Source organism: Molossus molossus, unplaced genomic scaffold (genome assembly GCF_014108415.1).
Source record: "Molossus molossus isolate mMolMol1 unplaced genomic scaffold, mMolMol1.p scaffold_m16_p_3, whole genome shotgun sequence".
NCBI classification, from domain to species: domain Eukaryota; kingdom Metazoa; phylum Chordata; class Mammalia; order Chiroptera; family Molossidae; genus Molossus; species Molossus molossus.
In genome coordinates, this window is record NW_023425366.1 from 36,324,779 (window position 1) to 36,345,015 (window position 20,237).

Genomic DNA, 20,237 nt, shown 5'->3' on the forward strand with positions numbered 1-20,237 from the left:
GTTTAAGACGACCCCCAAGCTGCAGCCCTGTTTCTGACCCCCTTCAGTCTCCATCTGGATTCTTCTCCACCGGAACCTCCACCTGACCCTCTCGATGCCGTGTGTGCTCCCAACCCCGGCCTGAGCTCATCCTTCCCCTGCTTGAAGACCACCCCCCGGCCCCCCAAGTCCTGGCTCAGTGTCCAGCTCCTGTGAGACCTCCTTCCCGAGTCTTCTGCCTGTGGGTCCTCTACACGGGGCGCACACCCCTCCGTATGTCTCCTCAGGTACTGCCTTGACTTATGTCAGCGATTCGTTTGCTTACGTCTTATCTGATCCGAAGCAGAAGTACCCACTTGAGTTATAAACCATGTATAATATACCCTGTGCCGACCTCACTTACATTCCCGCACGATACTTGAGGTATTTCTAACCACAGTGGGTGGTTAATACATGCAGATTCAGAGCAGTTTTGATAAGACTCAAACATCTATCTGTTGCCCTGTTGGTTGACTCCATGTCCTGACGGGACCCTGAACCCCGAAGAAGGAACTAGATTCCACCACTGGGAGTGAGAGTAGTAGGAGGCAGCCTTCAGTCCCAAATAGTCCAGACAAGTTCCCCTTGACGGGGGCCCGTGGCAGGTCGGAGACTGCATTCACTGAACGATTTCTAACAGACACACAGGTTCATGCCAGAAACAGAGGCGATGGTGTGCGGCTCTGCTACTGGAAACCACTTTCCACAGGACTTCCTCCCGGCTGTTTTTCAGACGGTTTCCATCCCATTTCTTTCTTTCTCACATGGTGCCCATTGCTGAGGCATAATGATACGGCCCAAGGGCTGGCATGGCTTCTTAAAATAGCACCCCAAGAGGCCGTGAATGGTTCACCCTGACCTGACCTGGACAGTGCTCATTTGTGCTTCTAACTGCCCCTCTGTGCCCCACGTCAGGGCAGGGCCCGTGAACAGAGGGCCATGCCGTTCCCTGCATGGTGGCAGGGCTGGGACGGCCCTGTCTGTACCACCAGGTCTTGTGTGGAAGCTGCCTGGCACTCAGACCCCACTTTGTTTGGGGGCTTCACAAGACTTCCTCAAATGTCTCGTGCCCCTTCTCCCGTGCACTGGGAATGCCCAAGCAACTCCCACTTCACTCTGACCTCCAAAAACACGGTACGGGGTAGAGAGATCGGAGTGTTTGGGGCGAGCTAAGTTTAAATCTGTGCTCTTCTCTTTGCTCCCTGTGAGAGCAGGAACACGTGGCATAACCTCTCTGAGCCTCCATGTCTTCCCTACACAGTGGAAATATGGACGCCAACCTGATCGTTGGGAAGAGTAAATAAAACTAAGTATGTAAGACAGTGCAAGGCCTGGCACATTGGGCACTATCTAAACAAATACTTCATATATCACTCTCCTCTCTGATCACTCCAGCTTCAAAAAGTTAACCAGCTTTTTTTGTTTGTTTGTTTTCTGTTAAAAACTATTCCCTTAGTGGTTGATGTCAGCTAGTAGCTGAGGGTATAATAATTCAGTTTACTGTGAAAATGACTGATAAATCATATCTCACACACATAACTGTCCAGGCCTAGTTGGTCTAAATCCTGCTTCTTTATGCCACCTTCCCATTTGGGTGCATCCACATGGACCAAAGTTCCTCGAATGTGACCAAGATCTCTGTCTTCCTGTCAGATCTGGAGGTCAGGTGAGATCCATGGGTTCAGATCATGAGTTCATGACGTCTCTCTAAACCTTATCCTTGAAGTATACTCAGTACATGTCATCTAATACTGAAAAACATGTTGGCTGATAGAATGTAGTTTTTCAGTCTCAAAGACAATCCCAAGTCTTCATCCAAAATGATTACTCCCCCTCCTAGTTTCCTGCCTGTTCAATGGTTCTGTCTGCTGCCACCCTGCTCCTAGAAGGTCCTAAAAACTCACTCTGTGCTTGAGACAAACCATAACATCTTTGTTTTTTCAAAACCATCGAGACTGAGGAGTCCCTGTAAGGAGACTTCTGCCCACGGTGGCATCAGGAGAGGTCTAGGTGGGCATGGTGGTCTCTGTGCAGCCCAGGGTCCTGCCCAAGCATGCACCATCGGCCCACCTACCGAGTGTACTGGAGGAGGCGGGGTGGCCTTGGAGGTCTGTGCTTCCTCCACACTAGTAGACGGCGAGAGAAAGAGCCTGTCCCACATTACAGTGTGGCCCCCAGAGTGAACATGCTTCATCCAGGGCTTGTTTTCCTTACTTTCCAGTTTCCCCACCTCCTTTGCCAATTCCATTTTCCATTGGGAATCTTTGGGTGCATTCCTGGAGAACCAAGCTTTCTGTCTATGCCAACTTTCAATGTCATTGTCGTCACAGTCAGCTCTGGAGCCACCTCTCCATCTGTGTTCTACTCCAAAACTGAGACTGCCCAAGGTACAGGGTTGAGCCACACAGAAGGACGTGACCGCAGAGGTGTGTATGGATTGTGTGTTGCACAGAGAGATCTATGGAATCTGGAGATTACAACCCTTTCCTGTACCACTTTCTGTTATCTCATTACCTGTTTAAGACAAAGCTTAAAGAATCAGAAGTCTTCTATTTTGAAGAGATGATCATGGCAATGTCTCCCTCTGTCATCGCCATCATCTCCCATTGGCAACATGGAACGTGTGTCCTCAACAGAACAAAGAGGAGACTGTCACTTCTGGGCGGCAGTCGAGCCATGGAGACGGGAAGCAGCCTTACCATAAAGAAGGAAAGCTGCGGGTCAGGTGGTCCATGACAGTGTCACAGTCCTTCCAGTCTGGTGTCCTTCTCCCCAAACCCCACCCCAGATGAAGAAGCCTTGGGCCTGGGCCATGGGGGCCACTATTCTAGACAGCGTAATGCGTGTTCTTTCCCACAATTCACACATCAAGTAATAACATTAATACATTTGACCCCAAAATTAATACATCTCAGACCAAAAGACTTTTTAAAAAGAGTTAAATTAAAATAAAACTAAAAAAAATTCAGCGGCCTAAATTACAGTAAGAATCAGCTCAGTCTGTTGCGACCCAGAGTGCTGTGGCTATTGTTAGAGATCTGAAGAAAAGAAAATGTTATTTAGCTAAATTTACAATAGGCCATGTGATATGTCACAGCGGAATTAGACCACAGAATATTACTATGCATTCTTTATTTTCTGTACATTCCCAGATAGTTTGAATAACTTTCTTTCTACATGAGCAATTGAAAAATATGACAACTGTCCTGTATTAAGGCAGAGATTTTCTTGGCAGACGACACTGAAAGAAGGCAGCCTGTTCCCCTTGGAACTGAAATGAAGTGCCAGTTTGCTATTGTTTTTTATCATCTTATTTATTTCTGGGTTCAAAATATTTCTCAGGACAAACAGCACTGAAGATTTTATTATCACAACTGCAGTCACTGTAGCATCGAAGTTTAAAGAAATGTCATGTTTCTAAAGGGCCAAGTTCGAGGCAAAAAAATGCTCATTAGGATGGAGACTGGGCTTCGCTGACTCTACCTGTAGCCAAGCTTTTATTTCCCTTTATTTCTCCTGCAGAAGCTGCCACCGGTGTCTTCTACCCTCCACACCTTCCTTCAGGCAGGAAGGGGCCCGTTATCGTAACTATGAGCATTTAAGCCTTAATTGGGGAATCAGAGGAAGAAGGAAGTGCATCTGCTGACAACCTTTACGATGTGTTCAACATCATTTTAAGCTTAATATTTCCCTTTATAGAAAACACTGCACGGACACAGCAGCGTTTCCCCGGCTCAGAGCTTCCCACAGCCGGAGAGCGCTGTTCAGGTGGCTTCCCCGCACGGCCCGAGCTCTCGCTCTGCGTCCCAGGGGCTCCGAGCAGGGAGGGAGAAGGACGAGCTCCTGCTGCTGAGCTGGGAGCCCAGGCCCCTCCCTGGATGACTGCCCTCCATCAGGGTCACATCACGGCCCGGTGTGAGTGGGCTTACGTCACTCGGAAGACATGCTCGAGTCCTCACCCCAGGAGCTGTGAATGGGACCTTAGATGGAAACTGGGTCTTTGCAGATCTAACTGGTTAAGGTGAGATCATGTGGGAGCAAGTTGAGCCCTGGTCCAATGACTGGTGTCTTTACAAAGAGAGAACAGAGACAGAGAGGACACGGAGGGAGAAGGCCATGTGATGACGGAGCGAGATGGCAGTGACACAGCTATATGCCAGGGGACGGCTCAGAAGCTGGCACCACCAGAGCCTCCTGCAGCGCCGATCCCCCCTTGGAGGCTCTGTGCACCAGGAGGGCCCCGCAGCCGCCTGCGGTGGGCAGCCGCACTGTTGGTTCCTAAATAACGGCTTCGTATCACGGAAAAACAGACTTCAGGTCTGAGTCCACAACTCCGCATCCGAGAATGCACTTGTGTGGGAAACATTGTGTGTGTGTGTGTGTGTGTGTGTGTGTGTTAAAGTGGTGTTTATCCTTTTTTTTTTTCTGCCAGGATTGGCCTCTTTTCTTTGGAAATAATGTTTCCACTTTTCTCAAATTTACCATCTGTTATTTTCCTCCCACTTTTAAAAAATATGTTTTTATTGATTTTTTTTTAGAGAGAGAGAGAGAGAAACATCCATTAGTTGCCTCCTGCATGCCCCCTACTGGGGATGGAGCCTGCAACCCAGGCATGTGCTCTGACCGGGAATCGAACCCGGGAGCAATTAGTCCATGGGGCAATGCTCAATCCACACCAGCCGGGCTCCTCCCCCTTTTAAAAGGAAATGAGTGAAGAATCGGGGCATCTTCCCCAGACACTAACACCACCAAGGGAGGGAAGGGCGTCCAGTTCATTCTTCAGTGCGGGGATCCTGGTAACACACTCAGCTCGCCCAGACGCTGCGGCATCATCTGTGGAGGGAACAGAGCCAGGACCTCCGGGCGACCTGGAGCTTCCGTCTGCCTGAGTCCCATCCGAGGATTTGCATTTCCTGGACTCAGAATCTCTGCACTGCGTGCCACCTCCCTGCCTCTGCAGGCCCTTGAAGGTCCGGGGAGCAGGCAGGGTCCTTTCAGCAGCCTCAGGTCAGCAGGGGTGCTAGCGGGGCAGCCGGGGGTCAGGATGCTCCAGTCGGGGACAGGGGGCAGGGGGCCAGCATATTGTCCCAGGGGGAGCCTTTCTCAGGTCCATTCATCTTCATTCCTGTAATTAGGTTCTCCCACTTGCAAAGACAGTGTTGCTATGACACACATTGGCAAATCGAGGCAAATTTGAGGTCTGGTCATTAAAGTGGTAGGTCTATTGTTCCTGGTGGTGTAACTGGTGATCAAGGAGGCAATAAAACGCTGGCAGTTAAAGGCCTGCACATTGAAAGGGGCCTGTCCCCAGGCGGGCAGCCCTGCGAGGCTGTAACTTCACCCTCCCGTGAACCAGAGTTTATAGAAAGGCCTGGTGACATGCCTCTTGTTTAACCTCCAGGAGGAGGCAAGCAAAAAAAAAAGGGGGGGGGGGGGATAACACTAAATAGAATTAATGAGCCTTCACATATTGTCCTGTTTCCTTTGTTATTAAGAAAAAAATTTGGGTGAAACAAAGAAGTGACAGGAGAGTGTCTGGAGCAGAAACCATTAATATCAGGTTGTAAATTCCACAAAACATTAACTTCATTACATGGCAATCACTGCGTAATTGGCAGAGGGAGGTCCCGCCTTCTCGGCACTGACTGGTTGTGCAGGAGTCAGCCCTTGTGCTCCTGGCAGAGGTCACACCTGAGAGCGGTCTGAGTTCACATGAGACGGGGAGAGGGCACCTTCCTTCAGCAGCGTGCCCGACCTCCAGTCCCCCTCCCTGCCATGGAGTTTCAGACTAGAATTGGGAACACTGGGGCACCTACATAGGTGTGCCCCTCACCACGGCCACCCTCCCTGGAAAAGCAACCAGAGGACGTAGACCCACCTCCTCAGGAATACCCAGAGGCTTGATGCCCACCTGCAGATTTGTTTAGGGAAAAGGTGTACCTTAGAATCCAGCACACTGCAGCCTGTCCCACAGACTGGGTTCTCCACCCCTTCCACCCTGATGTGCAGGCCAAGGGCTGCCAAGGTCAGACCCCAGGAAAGCCAGGGTGATGGTCCTCCATGGGGACAGGGCCAGCTGAGGCACAGCCAAAATCAACCCAAAGGAAAATAAAATGAACGAAATACATGCAAAGAAGAGACAGGTTCATAGTGACCCCAAGAGTGGCGAATGTTAGAACAGTCCTAAAGAAAATACAATAAGCATGCCTGAGATTCTCAACGAGGGAAAAGTCCTGAAAATAATCCACACAGAATAGCATAGGATGCAGTAGGTGCCCTTCCGGGTATAAACCCCCGAGAACTGAAAACACACTCCAATAGATGCTGGCACACCCTTGTTCATGGCGGCATGATTTACAACAGCCAATAGGAGGAAGCAACCCAGTGTCCATCGACAGATGAATGGAGGCACAGAATGATGTGGACAAACAGTGGAAGGCTATTCAGCTCTAAGAAGGAAGAAATGCTGACACATGCTACAACATGGATGGATCTTGAGGACTTTATGCTCTGTGAAATAAGCCAGATGAAAAAGAACAACTAATACTTCCACTTACATAAAATATCTAGAATCAGCAAATTCATAGAGACAGAAAGTAGATTAGAGGTTATAAGGGTTGGGGGAGGGGAGGAATTGGGAGTTGGTATTTAATGGGTAAACACATTCATTTTGGGAGGATAGAAAGTTCTGGAGATAGATGGTGGTAATGGTTGCCCAACACTGTGAAAGTCCTTAATGCCACAGGACCGCACATTTAAAAATGGTTAATAAATCTTATATCATGTATATTACAATACAATTTTTTTTTAATTCTAAAAGAGAAGTAATAGAAAAAAAGCCATAAGAAAACAACATGACATTATGAAAATGTGAGTTTGATTCATCCAAGAAGAACGATTTCCGCACCACAAGCGTTAAATGAAGTTGCCCCTCAGTTTTGGAGGTCACCTAGGGCCACTGTTGTGACAGTGGCAGCTAACACTGGTGGGGACTGAGACACGCTCATTATTTAACACAGGCTATTTTCTAATCCCACTAGCCCTATGACATATGTGCAGTTTTACTCCCAGTCTACAGATGCAGAAACTGAGGCTCAGCAGGTTAGGTGAATGCACTGATATTCCTCATCGTGTGAAACTGAAATTAGAATCAAGATCATGCTGGCATCAAAGCCTTCACTTGAAACAACATGCTATGGTCATAGTAATAATAATTCAGAGTGATGGAGCTTTGCCCTTATTTAAAGAGTTTTTATAAATATTTCTTTGCCTGAACTGAACAGAGATGTTTAGTAATCTAAACCAGCCCTTAAAGAAAGACAAAAGTGAGGTGAGTGGGCAAAGGGAGAGAGGAGTGGAGTTCTGGACAACTGCATGGGGTATGGGTGCCACAAAGACCTCGCTCAGCTCTGCCCAGCCAGCTGCCTGCTCCAGGCCTGGCACACAGTTGGGTACTCACAGAGGCATGTCTTTAGTCCCTGTTGGGCCTACATACCATTGCTGTCATTTTGTGAGTGAGGGAAAATGAGTAACGTGTTCATGACCAGAAGGGTCCCTGAAGTGGCTAGCGGGGAAGAGCCTGCGGATGTTCGGAGCCCCGTAACTGTGCTTCCATCAGCACAGGTCTGCAGTCTAGGACAAAACCACTGGCCAGACACTTCCAGGACCAGAGGTCCTAAATCTGTGTGATGAGTTGGTTAGAGTGAGTGGGACTGAATCCAAGTCCTGGGGCTGTTGTAACAGATTACCACAGACTGGAGCACTTAACACACCAGAAATTTGTGTTTTCGCAGTCCTGCAAGCCGGAAGTCTAAACTGAGGTGTCGACAGGCCCACACTCCCACTGGAGCCTCCAGGGGAGGGTCCTTTCTGGCTTCTTTTGACTTCTGGTGGCGCCAGCCATTCTTTGGGTGTGGCCACGTCACTCCAATCTCTGCCTCTATGGTCACACTCTCTCCTCATCTTCTCATGGTCTCCTGTGGCGTCTATATAAATTGGAAAAATCATGCAGTTTGGAGGGTCACATCTTGTACCTCACCCTTTGGGATCTGCTGGGACCTGAAGCTAGTTGTAGGTCTAGAAGCAAAGACGGATGGTAGGTGTAGGTTCAGGGAAAATTGGGAGGCTCTTTCAAAGCTATAACCTCAAGTGAAGCCATTATGTCACAGTTTCTTAGGCAATCCAGGGTTATCTCCCAAGCAGGTTGCTTCTATAGGCAAAGCCGTCTTATCAGATTTAGGGGTTTGGTGTCCCCAGTTTGGCTGAGTTTTCTCATATGTCCCCATTCCTATTCTCAGGATCCCATTTCTCCCCTACCAACATCTTCACAGACAGGAGACACACTGTGAGATGGAGAATTGTGTTGTAATTCAGCCACTCACAGGGTGGAACTCTAAATTTGGTTTTCAGAAATCTCAGCCCTACAGTTACAAAAGATCAAAATTTCTTTCAGGGAAAGAAGAAACTTTCAGATAGTTTATGCAGAGCCGAGATCATCCTTTCCCCCTGACTTTCTCCACAAAATTTGAAGCAACCCGTCAATTCCATTGTATACCCCTTAGAATAAAGAATTCTACAATATTATTTATGTGATCACTAAGAACATTGCCTCTTAAAAGTATCAATTACCAGCATTCACAGGTGATGTTTTGCATGCCTCTATTGCCACATCACACCATGACTAGGAGTGATCTCTTTACTACTAGAAAGAGCTTCATTAGCCCAGCTGATGTGGCTGTGTTGAGCATTGACCCATGTACCAAGAGGCTGCTGGTTTGATTCCTGGTCAGGGCACATGTCCAGGTTGTGGGCCTGATCCCCAGGGGAGGACATTCAGGAGGTGATCAATTAATGTTCTCTCTCATTAATGTCTCTATCTTTCTCCATCTTCCCTCTTTCTCTCTAAAATCAATAAAAAAAATATTTTTTATAAAAGAAAGTAATGGCTTCATAAGTGTCTTTAAATCTGATCAAGACAGAGAAGCAATTCCAGAAACTCTAGAACCATAACAGAAAGCTTATCTTTAGAATTCAGTTCACTGAATCCTAAGTTCATTGAATCCTGGAACCGACATTGGCATCATTTGGGACTTGAGCAGAGAAACAGTAAGAAATATGTAAATGTAGATGTAGATGTAGATGAAGGTGTAGATGTAGACATAGACATGTATGTAATCACAGGTGTATACATAGACACAGATGTAGACATAGTCATAGATATAGATGTAAATGAAGATGTAGGTGTACAATAGAATCAGATGAAGGTGTAGGGAGATGTAAATACAGATATTTATTGCAAAAATTTTCTCATGTTATTGTGAGGGTTGACAAGGCCAGCTGGCTGAAAACTGTCAAGCTGGAGGGGACGCTGCTGTCCACAGGTGGAGTGATCTCTTTACTACTAGAGATCTTAATCTTCCTCGAGAAAACATCATTCCTGCTCTTAAAGCAATTCAACTGATTGAATCAGGCTCACCCAGATTATTAATGTGATCTGCTTAAAGTCAACTGACTGTATATGTTACCCACATTTACTACATACAGCTGGAGGATTGTTTCCTTAAATAACAGGATACTATAACCTAGTCCACTAGACAAAACTGACCACAGTAGGGTCAATTCAAATGTGATATTCATCACACAGCTATGTCTTCCATAACTAACCATCCTCATCCTGCAGAACCCAATTGCTGGAGTCTCTTTTGGATGATCTTATGCTCAATTCTGCACACCACACCCCCATGGACACACACGCAAGTACACACACACGTGCACACATGTGCTCTCTCTTTCTTTTCCCTCTAACCACACTCTCGGGACTTTCTCTCCATATATATATATATAAGTATATATATATATATATATATATATACACACACACACATACTTTTTAGTAGACCCAGCTCAAGACTATTATTTTTCAAAAGTATCCTTAATAATGTGTTACTTGCCCCTTCGAATACCACTGGGATTGTCATCTATGGCCAGCACTGTTTTGAAAAATTAACTGGAGATATATTTTGTCCCCTGGGTTCCCAGGGCTTAGCCAGTCGCATCCAGACAGGGTGAGAAGTTTGTGCTGTCTGAGTCACTGATGAGAAGGTCCAGACCAAAGAAGAATGAATAGAGAAGTACATGTTGGTCTCTTGCAGCCAATATAGGCATTTGAAACTCAAGGAAAAGACTTGAGTTTTGTAAGAAACGGCTTTTTTGTTGCAAGAAAACACAGGCACAAACATCAATTGTGAAGAATAGAAGACCCTAAGGGTAAAAATCCTGAGGGTCTGAAAGACAAAATCCAAGGAGTATCTAGAGAGTTCCTGATGGGTCGTCTGAGGAAGGGGCCAATGTCCTGTCCTAGGCCAACTCCACAGGGAGCACAACTGGAACAGAAAATGCAAAACAGTTTGGGGCACCCAAGAGTGGGGGACTTGTGCCCCTCCCATTGCTGCAAGCCTCCCCGCATCCCCTCTGTGCCTGCGCCGGAGCCTCGGCATGCTTGTGACTGCCTTGCACGCCTGGGCCGAGGCTGACATGTGCATTTGTTGGGGGGGCAGCCAAGCCATGTTTCCCTAGTGCCCTCCATGGCTCCAAGCAGCAACCCACCTGATGCCAGAGGTCATGAAGGACAGGTGAGTGTCCATGGTGAGAACTGTCCTCTCCTTGAAAAACTCATGGGTCTTCTTAAATTTGGAAGCTTGGTCCTCTCTCAAAGAGATGAGAGACGTCAAAGCCAGACAATCGCTGAAAATTAGCTTACATTGCTGGGTTCAGTTTTCTGCCCCTCTGGAGAAAAAGAAAGAGTAGAACAGGTTGGGTTTTTGAAGACCAGGTCATTTTATTGTCTATATATGAGTGTAGATGGAGATTTTCACCACATAAATTCTCTCCAGTCCTTGTATACATTTTAAGTGCAAGTATTTATCCATTTTCTTATTCAACAGATATTAATTGAGCATCTACTACATAGTATAAGGCACTGTTCTAAGCCTAAATAATGGATCAGTGAAAACGACAGATAAAAGTTATTGCACAGAGAAAAAAACTCAAGCAGGACAGGTGCTTGTGACTTAATGTATCCTCACTATTTTCTTTTTTTATTATTATAAATTTCAAATTTTATTATTATAAATTTCAAGATGAAACACCTTAAATTTTTTTTTTATTTCTCCTATTCCAGCCATTGATGGTGGATCTTTTTCTTTGTGCACGTTACTGATATTTTTATTAAGTGATTTTTAAATGAATAAACAAATTAATGAGCAACTAAGTTTAATTGTGTGAGAAAGGCACGTTTATAAAAATGAGCAAAGCTATTATTCTGAAAAGACTGTGGCCACGTCCCCGTGTGAGGACGGGTTGCGATAAAACCATCTGCAGGTCACCCAGTTACTTATTTTAACCACTGATTGGTTTGCTTTAAATCCACTGATTGCTTTTCAAATGAATGTGTTTTTACTCCACCAGAATTCTTTTTAACTTTATGTGGATGGACAGTTCATTTACTTTCTAAAATAAGCTATTCCAGGGTCATAACTCACATCAACTCTCAGTCTTGTTTTAGTGCATAACACCTCCCAGAGAGTGGCTCTCACCTTGACTGTCATAACTGCAGGAAGGGGCTTACCGCCGGCACTGCGGTCGTCCTTGCCCCTTCTGCACTTGACAGAATGAGGAATAACTGAACACTCGTAGGATTCTTCACAGTGTGAAGCATTTTTGGCATTTTCCTAATTTATTAAAGTGGCTATCGGTAATTGGCAACTGTATAATTTCACAAAAGGAATACAAGAGATGGAATACATTCACGCCCCTCAATTGTTTCTGCAGCAGAAATGCTCATCTGAGTGGGTGCCTAGTTCAAGTTATGTCCCCAGTGGTCCAGTGTTGGTGGAGCAGCTGTTTCCTTGTCTGAGCTGAAGTAGTCATCTCTAAACTGCGAGCACCCAGGGCACTGCCCAATTGAGGTGTAAGTGACCCAGGCCTCAGGTTTGAGATATTCAAGTATGTAAAGCCTAGGAGGTAAACGAGGCCAGATGTGTCTTATCTTGCTAGTGGTGTTTTTCCTTCCATATCTGGATCTGGGAGTTCTCGCAGGCAGGGCCCAGGGCTCTGCTCCCGCCTGTCCTCGGGGGACCCAGGAGAGGAACACTGTCGTGCGGGCCTCTGCACCCGGGGCTGGGCACACAGCCGGCTCCTCCAGACACTGACCCAAAGTGCTTGGGCCGGTAGCTTCACACGGCCTCATGCTGAGATCGAGCAGATGAGCTAGGTTGTGTGTGTAGGTGAAAAACCAAGGTGCGAAATAAAACAAGGAGGAATTTCCATTTCAGGTCCACCCTGCTGGTCTCTAACTTACTGAAGAGGGAGGGTTTCGGACCTCAAGGTAAGTAAGCTCTTTCATCCAGACTTTCCCCACCAGAGGACCATTTGAACTGAGGTCTGAGTGTTAACGTACCTAAAACAATCACACCAGAATTCAAATCAAATTATAAGAGTGGGACACGCTCATCTCAGTGCCCCTCACACTTCTGAGCATGGAATTTCCCAGAGTGCTTGTTGCATCTCTGTTGGATCTGTCTCTTGACGGGTATTACACACACATTGAAGAGGAACCAAGAAGGATGCAATTGGAAGTGTAATACTTCTCTGAACAATCAAAGATACCTGATTATTTTACTTATTAAATTAGTATTTTATTGTTACATTAAACTATAATATAAAGGATGAATTTATATTTTATAATTATCAACGTATGATTTGCAAATCATCTTTTATATAGACACTATATACAGAAGTTATATAAATAGAATATGACTTTATAATATATATGTCTTAATTTTTAAAAATTATTTGATTTCTTATAAAAGGAAGAAAAATATATAGACATTTGACTGATTTTTAAAATTCTCATTGGGCATTTTTTTCTTCGATGTGCTCTCACACAGAAACACTTGTCTTCGTTTTTCCCCAGGTGGTATCCATAGTCGGAATGCCCTTTAGAGGAGTTACTGGAAAGGGGCTGTTTCTTGCACTTCTTAAATTTCCTGGGATTGATTTGTAATGCCTGTTCTGACTATGAGAGAAAATGTCATCCGTGCTTGAGCAATTGGCGTCTATTGTGGATGCAATTTTAAAAAGAAATACTGTGAGGACCAGAAGATAAGAAATGGAGCAAGCCCTGGCCAGTTTGGCTCAATGGTTAGAGCGTTGGCCTGTGGTCTAGAGAGACCCGGGTTCGGTTCCCGCTAAGGGCATGTACCTCAGTTGCAGTTTGTCCCCGGCCCTGGTTGGGTTGTGCAGGTGGCAGCCACTCGATGTGTCCCTTTCACATTGATGATTCTCTCTCTCTCTCTCCCTCCTACTCTACCTGAATAAAAGAATGGAAAAATGTCCTTGGGTGAGGGGATAAAAGAAAGAAATGGAGCAGAAGACAACGGTGGGGTGTGCGATGAACACCTCGGATGTCAGGCCCCAGTGTGAAGTGACTCCCAGAGGCTTTGACAGAAAAGGACCCTCACCATTTCGCCCGCTGGGTGACTATCCAGGAGGGTGTGAAACTGAATTTCCTGGTTTCTCAGAGCTGAGAGTCAACATCTGTTCCTTATGAGCGGGTCCTCTTTTCGTCTCCATCAATGTCCAGAGATAAAATGAGGCCTGGAAACGGCCCTATTAGCACTTTGTAGGTCAGACATAAAACAAGGGGGAAGTTCATGTAAGCATGATATTAAAAATGAGGCTGGGGTGTGGCCAGACAGGCTCGTGCCGTTACAAAGCACGGTTCCCCTCAGTCCCACGGAGAGTACGGTTCTTTTCCTCACTGTTCTGGCTGACTTCTGCCTAAACAAAACCTACCCCTAGGCAGCCCACCACTGAGAAACCAGCTGCTCTGTGCAATACTTCAGAACGTCAGAACAACGCAATCTTGATTTTTATATTTTTGTCCTTCTTAATATATAAGAGGAGCCGAATCAAAGCTGACTGCAAAAAGAATTTCTCTAAAGGGAACTTACTTTTTCTTGTGGAATCACTTAAAATTCTGAAACTGAAGCCAAAAGTAAACTGGAGAGTTTATTTTTAAACTCTGGTGAGGTGTGAAAGTGTTAACGATTCTTGGGGTCTGAAGATTAAAAAAAAAAAAAATACTGAACGTTCTCTTTTTTAAAAAAATTTTGTCTGGAGTATTCTCTGTTGCAGGCTTTACCCTTCTAGACTTAGCATGTGCGTGTGTGAGAGTGTGTGCATGCGTACGTTGACCATGTTTGCATGTTACATACATGGAATCATTCCATTCAGATTATTTTACAGTTGCTTCTCAGAATAATATATTAACCAGATTTTCATCTATTTAACAAATATTTGTCGGCAAAGCAGTTTGTTTTGTTGCGCTACTAAAACCTTCAGCAAGGGGTCTTCTATCAATCACGTTGTTTTCACACTTGACCCCAAATGTCAAATCCTCTTTTGAAACAGTGTGGATACCATCAGTCTCTTTCTCTGCAGATAAACATAATGTGCAGGAGTTCTGAGCATGCTGGTGACATTGACCCTGAATTCACACACCACCGTGAAGTCCAAATTTTTCAAACATAAATTTTCATTGATTCCTGATAATATGCACTGATTTAATTTAATCGATTGATTTTGGTTAAGATTTTATGGAGTTTGCCTTGGTCGGTTTGCTCAGTGGTCAGCCACAGACCAAAGAGTCATGGGTTTAATTCCCCATCCAAGGTTGCAGGTTCGGTTGCAGGTTCGATACCTGGCACCAGTCGGGTTCATGCGGGAGGCACCAATCGATGTGTCTTTCTCACCTCTCTCTCTCTCTCTCTCTCTCTCTCTCTCTCCTTCCCTCCCTCCCACTCTAAAAATCAATGGAAAGGTATCCTTGGTTGAAGTTTTAAAATAAGATTTTATTGAGTCAATTTGCAGTGGATAGCTGTTTCTGGGGGGAAGTCACAAAATGCTGAGTGGTTTTTTCTCTGCGCGGTGTAATTTGGGGAATTTCTGCACCTTTCTGCTAGAGCAGGGATCAGATTAAAACCCATGGAAAATCCTGCCTGGGTGCCCTTCAAGGGCCTGCCAATCCATGGCAGGTCCTTATGGATCACACATTCTAATGTGTCCTCTTCCTCCCTGAGAACTCAGTCACATCTCACCACTGTGAACCCAAAGTAGAGTGCACGGCAAACATTTTTCTTAGCAACTCCATGCTCTGAGCTCCATATGCTGGTGGAGGATGTATCTCTGCGCCTGGAAAACGTCAGAGGACTGCCTAGGTCTGTGGCCCTATGGCCTCTTCGCCAGAGTCCCCCATGGTAAAGACCTGCTGCCATTGGCCAGGACTGTCCCAGGTGTTTCTGGGTGCGGAGGGCTGGGGGGCTGCAGCAAGGATGGCACTGAGGCTGGACGCTTGATCCCAATCTCTCTCTCCTGGACACAGCTAAATGAGCCTCCTCTCCACCTTTTGAAAGGAAGGACATAGATGAGCAGAGGGTTCACCTGCAAATGTTGGGACAACGCACAGCCTGCTCAGTGAGGAAAAGCTGAGTGGCATCGGGGTTGCTTCCCCCTTCCCAGGAATAATATAAATAATTTCCACTGGAAATACCTCCCAAGCTCCTCTTTTACTTTCCCTCTTCCTGACTGGCTTTCCCCTCTCTGAATGAATGTTACGTCTCCACCAGCCACCCCAGGAGGACAGTCAGAGGTGGACAGACTGTCTCCAGTGTGCCGAGGAAAGGGGTGCTCTCAGCTAGTGAGGGCTGATCTCCCGCCCCCCCTGCCTCCCCTAGACTCTACGCTCCCAAGGACAAAGACTTCCCCTTGGCTGACCCTCAGGACTGGCACGTGATGAGAGCAGGGCAGCTTTTTATTGAATGAATCGACAACAGATGGGCCACCGGCCCCGCCCTCGTAGCTGCCTTTCTCTACCCACTGAGCCTGGCATCGATGGGTAGAATCTTCTGGAAACTACACAACCTGCCCAAGCATGACAATGAATTCCTTCGAGATGGTAAATTTAACATTTTTTTCCTAACTCAAAAGTTTCTTTCTTTCTTCCCCTATGTCCCAATAATGAACTGGAGTCTTACACTGCTCACAATGAGGTAAGTGTCCGTTTCTTCATTCATGGGGTTCTGCTACTAACAAAGCCCACCGTGCCAAAGGTGCTCAGAATGTGCCCACCCTCCATTTAGCTCGAATTCATCTGCAGAGGCACACTCGTGATCTCGCACGCGAGAAGCTCAGCACGCAGTGAGAGCATTTTACAACCTAGTGAGCATGAGCAGGGCGAGGGTGTGAAGGCTTCAACCAAGACAGAAAACTGGCAGGACCTACGAGAGCTAAGTGTGCCGTACCTTACCCAGAAATCCGCTTCTCAGGATAAATCCGACAGAAGTGCCTATGCAGATTCACAGAGGACATAGAGAGGAATGTCTACAGCAGCCCTCTTTGTAAGAGCTCCAGAATGGACATAATCAACCCATCTCAAAGATTCAATACTTCGGAGAGGATGGAATACTATACCGCAACTCAATGTAACAACCCCAGCTGCACACACCCCAGAGGGAAAAGCCAGATACTACAAGCATTTGTATAAGAACCGGTCGGCACTGGTCTTGGTGATAGAATTAGACACCTTCTGGGGCATGGGGTGTCTGATGACCAGAAGGCACCTTTTCTGCATGCATATCCTATTTACTATGAAGTTCACCTCGATAAGAAAGAGGCTGAAGTGGAAAGTGTGGATTCAGACTCAGGCTGACCTTCCTTCCAGCCATGCGTGGGGCCCTCCAAGCCCCTTGCTTTATAGACCCTCTGTGCTCAGTGTTCTGGGACCGCATGATACATTCTCCCAATACAGTCTTGGGAATAAGCAAAGAAAAGGAGGAAGAAATCAATAAAAACATCTTCAAATGTATCTCACAGAAAGGAAACAGCCCATACTCTTACCCTGGTCCAGGTCAAGATGGGATTTCCAGGGGAGAAACCGCTGGGCTTGAAAGCCAGAGGGGCAGCAATGTGTCCGTGGGTGGATTTGCAAGTTCGTTTTCCTAACCTGGACATGAAATGGTGTTGGGCCTGTAGCTTTTAACATCTGTTATTAGTGAACTTCAATAAACATTTAGAAACAGTCTCCATGTTTATTAAATTATCACATGATGGTTTTCCAGAAATCACACATTTTCCAGACTCCGTGTTAAACCAGAGGTGTTAGAGTTGTGTTTTGTTTTCGGCAAACGTGAGAGAATTTCTTAACCTGTTTTCAGTTATACAAACCAATAAACATACATTTTTTCTAATTCAAAAAACACTTTGGAGGACTTCTAACAAAATTCGCCGGTCCGAAAACCCCAGCTTGGCACATAAATGATGTGTGACGCAAAGCCGAGGCTTTGCGAATTAAAGACGTAGTTCAGAGTCAAGCGAGATTTAATGCTGCTGGATGTCATGTCGAACATGGGAACAGGCGGCTCACTGTGCACAGCAGCTGTCTGCAGGTAGTGTCCCCCAATTAAATGGGAGCTCAGTGGGGTCATTACTCCTTCACCAGGAACGCTTTCAAATCCCAACCCAACTCCAGCGCCACTGTAAACATGAAAACCGTCCATCCCTCGTAAGGGTGAAAATTTTGTTTTGTAATTTCTTAACATTTTTTACATTAAGTCAGGAATGTGCTTTGGCTGTGTCTCTGGTCCATCAGAATGTCAGAATTAAAGGTGAAAGCTTGGGCCGTGGATTGAATGCTGTGTTTTCTGGCAACAGGGATGTTTTTATATGTTGATGAAGGTATATGGGTTTATAAGTTGTACATGTGTCCGTGTGCGTAAACTGAGACACTCATCTTCACAGGAAAGCCTATGACGGAGGCTGCACCCTTTGAACCTGGGCTCTTCCAGACCTTTTTGCCCACAGAGAAAGAAAAGAATTTAAGTCGGAAAAGCCACAGGTGCTGCTGCTCCGGAAGTGTCCGGCGCAGCCCAGGCCTCGCTGCCCATTTGCTCCACACCTCGGTGTGGACCCGAGGACCCCAAGGGGCTGCTGGTGTGTGGTTCTCCGTGGCCACCTCAGAAAGTGATGCAGCCTGTGAATGAGCAGGTTCTGCAAGAGATCAGGGCATGCTGGTGGGGTTGGCTTGTCTTGTTCTGGGAACAGGATTCAAGATAGAAACTTATAATCGTCTGTCTCTTGTATTCTGGAATAGTTTCCTCAGTTTTTTCTTTGCCTTATGACATTAAGTTTTTAAAAGGTTCTGTGGGCTTGATATTCTCCAATGCCCCCTCACTGTGTCTGATTGGTTCTTTGGAGGTCATGATGGTGTCTGTCAACACGATAGGGAAGCCCCTGCCCCTCGGGACCCACCTCTAGTGACTGGATGAGCAGGGGCCTCCTCAGAGGGACAGCACGGGGCCTGCATTGTTCCACTCGGCTCCCATCACTCGGGACGTGTGCGCTTCAGCTGCGCACACACCCAGCCATGGGCCTCGTTTGTCATTTTCAACTTTACCATTACGCAGAGAGGGGAACGAGGTGACCCTGCAACTCTTCAAGGGACACGTGCAGGTACAAGGTAGACAACAACCACCCTGAATGGGAGGAAAGTCTTGCTGGAAGGTCCTTCCCCTGTGACACTGACCATCCCCCAGCACTGCCGGCTTCTCTCTGTCAATCCTCATGCGAGTTCAGCCCCTGTCAGTCTTCATGAGAAAACAGACGCAGTAACTGTGTGACTCAAGCCCGGGTTTTGTCAGGATTCCCACAGAGGGGGCGTTGGCCAGCCGCTGCCACACAGCAAACCAGGTCATTAGGTTCTCACCACACAGGAGCATAGCACACCGGTAATTAGGGACCTCGTCACTGCTTGTCGGACCCACGGGACTGGGAGGTGATGAAATCTATCACCGGCTTTGTGGGTTTCCTTTGGGAGAGGCCATGCCTCATCAGGATGCTGGGCCTGCACCAGCGCCTACCCCACCTCACCCAGGCTCATCCTTCTTTGCTCTTCTGAAAACTGTCTCATTCCGCATGTGTCCATGTGTGTCTGTGTTGACATGTTCTGTGGGCATTCATGCACGTCTGTGTGCGTGTCATGTGTATATGTGTGCCTGTATGTATTCATGTGTATCTATGTGGGTATGTGTGTTAGTGTGTCCCACGTGTTTGTGTGCTCATCTGTTGTTTTTTTGTGGACCAGACACCTCCCAGTAGGGTGCAGTGGCCTCTGAGGAGCCACCAGACCTAATCTGTCACTCAGGACACTATGCCCAGCCCTTTAGCTTCAAAGCTAATACGATGCGTGTCAATAATGGAGCACATGTTTTAAGCTATCTTTTTCCAGGAGAAGGGCCGGTTTTGTCAAGCTCTGCACATTTGCCTTCTGTGGCCCTGATTTTCACTGACCCCACTAGCCCATTAGAGTACAGTGTGTAGCCAGTGAGTCTGGGATCCAGCAAAGCCAACCATGTCCTCACTGGCCCTGGGCACATGGCCTTCTCATTAGTAATACTCATCAGACCAGCTAGGAACGCAGCTCATTCCTACCAAAGTCAGCACGATGAAGAACCCACTAGGTGCGTGCATCCCGGAGCTACACCTGAGCAGCACATGCTGGCCTCAGGGCTCACCATCGCCACCCACCTGTGGCATAGGTGGATGGTCTATGTCCAGGAGTGGAAGCTACCACCCAAGTTGCTGCAAAAGTAGCTAATGGGCATTTCTTTGAAAACAGGGGTCTGTGCAATATTGGGGTCCCTGTGCCACTTGCTGACCACAGAGAGGTAAGTTGAAGGAAGCCTGCACTGTGAGATGGAGAAGGGGAGCCAGGTCCCCACACCTGAGGGCCAAGCAGAGCTTCTCCCTGCTTGGTTGAGATGCAATGCCGTGGGGTGCCTGTGAACAGCACACATGTTGATTCTCAGAAATCAACAAAATCAAGGTCAGGGAGAAGTAATCCTATAATCCTGTTCGCTCCAAAGGTGTGTTTGTGTGTCTGTGGATGCGTGGGCATGTGTGAAGTGTGTTGTATGTGTACATATGCCGTAATCAGAGATACTGTGTTGGCTAGACAAAAACTACTTGATCTTGGAGATAGATTTTCCATTCCTTTGAGCATATATGTAACCTCTAAATTCTAGAAATAATCATTAGATGCTGGAAATATGATAAACTTGAGAAAACAGAAGTTGAATACATTTATAGCTTCTTTTAAAAAATTA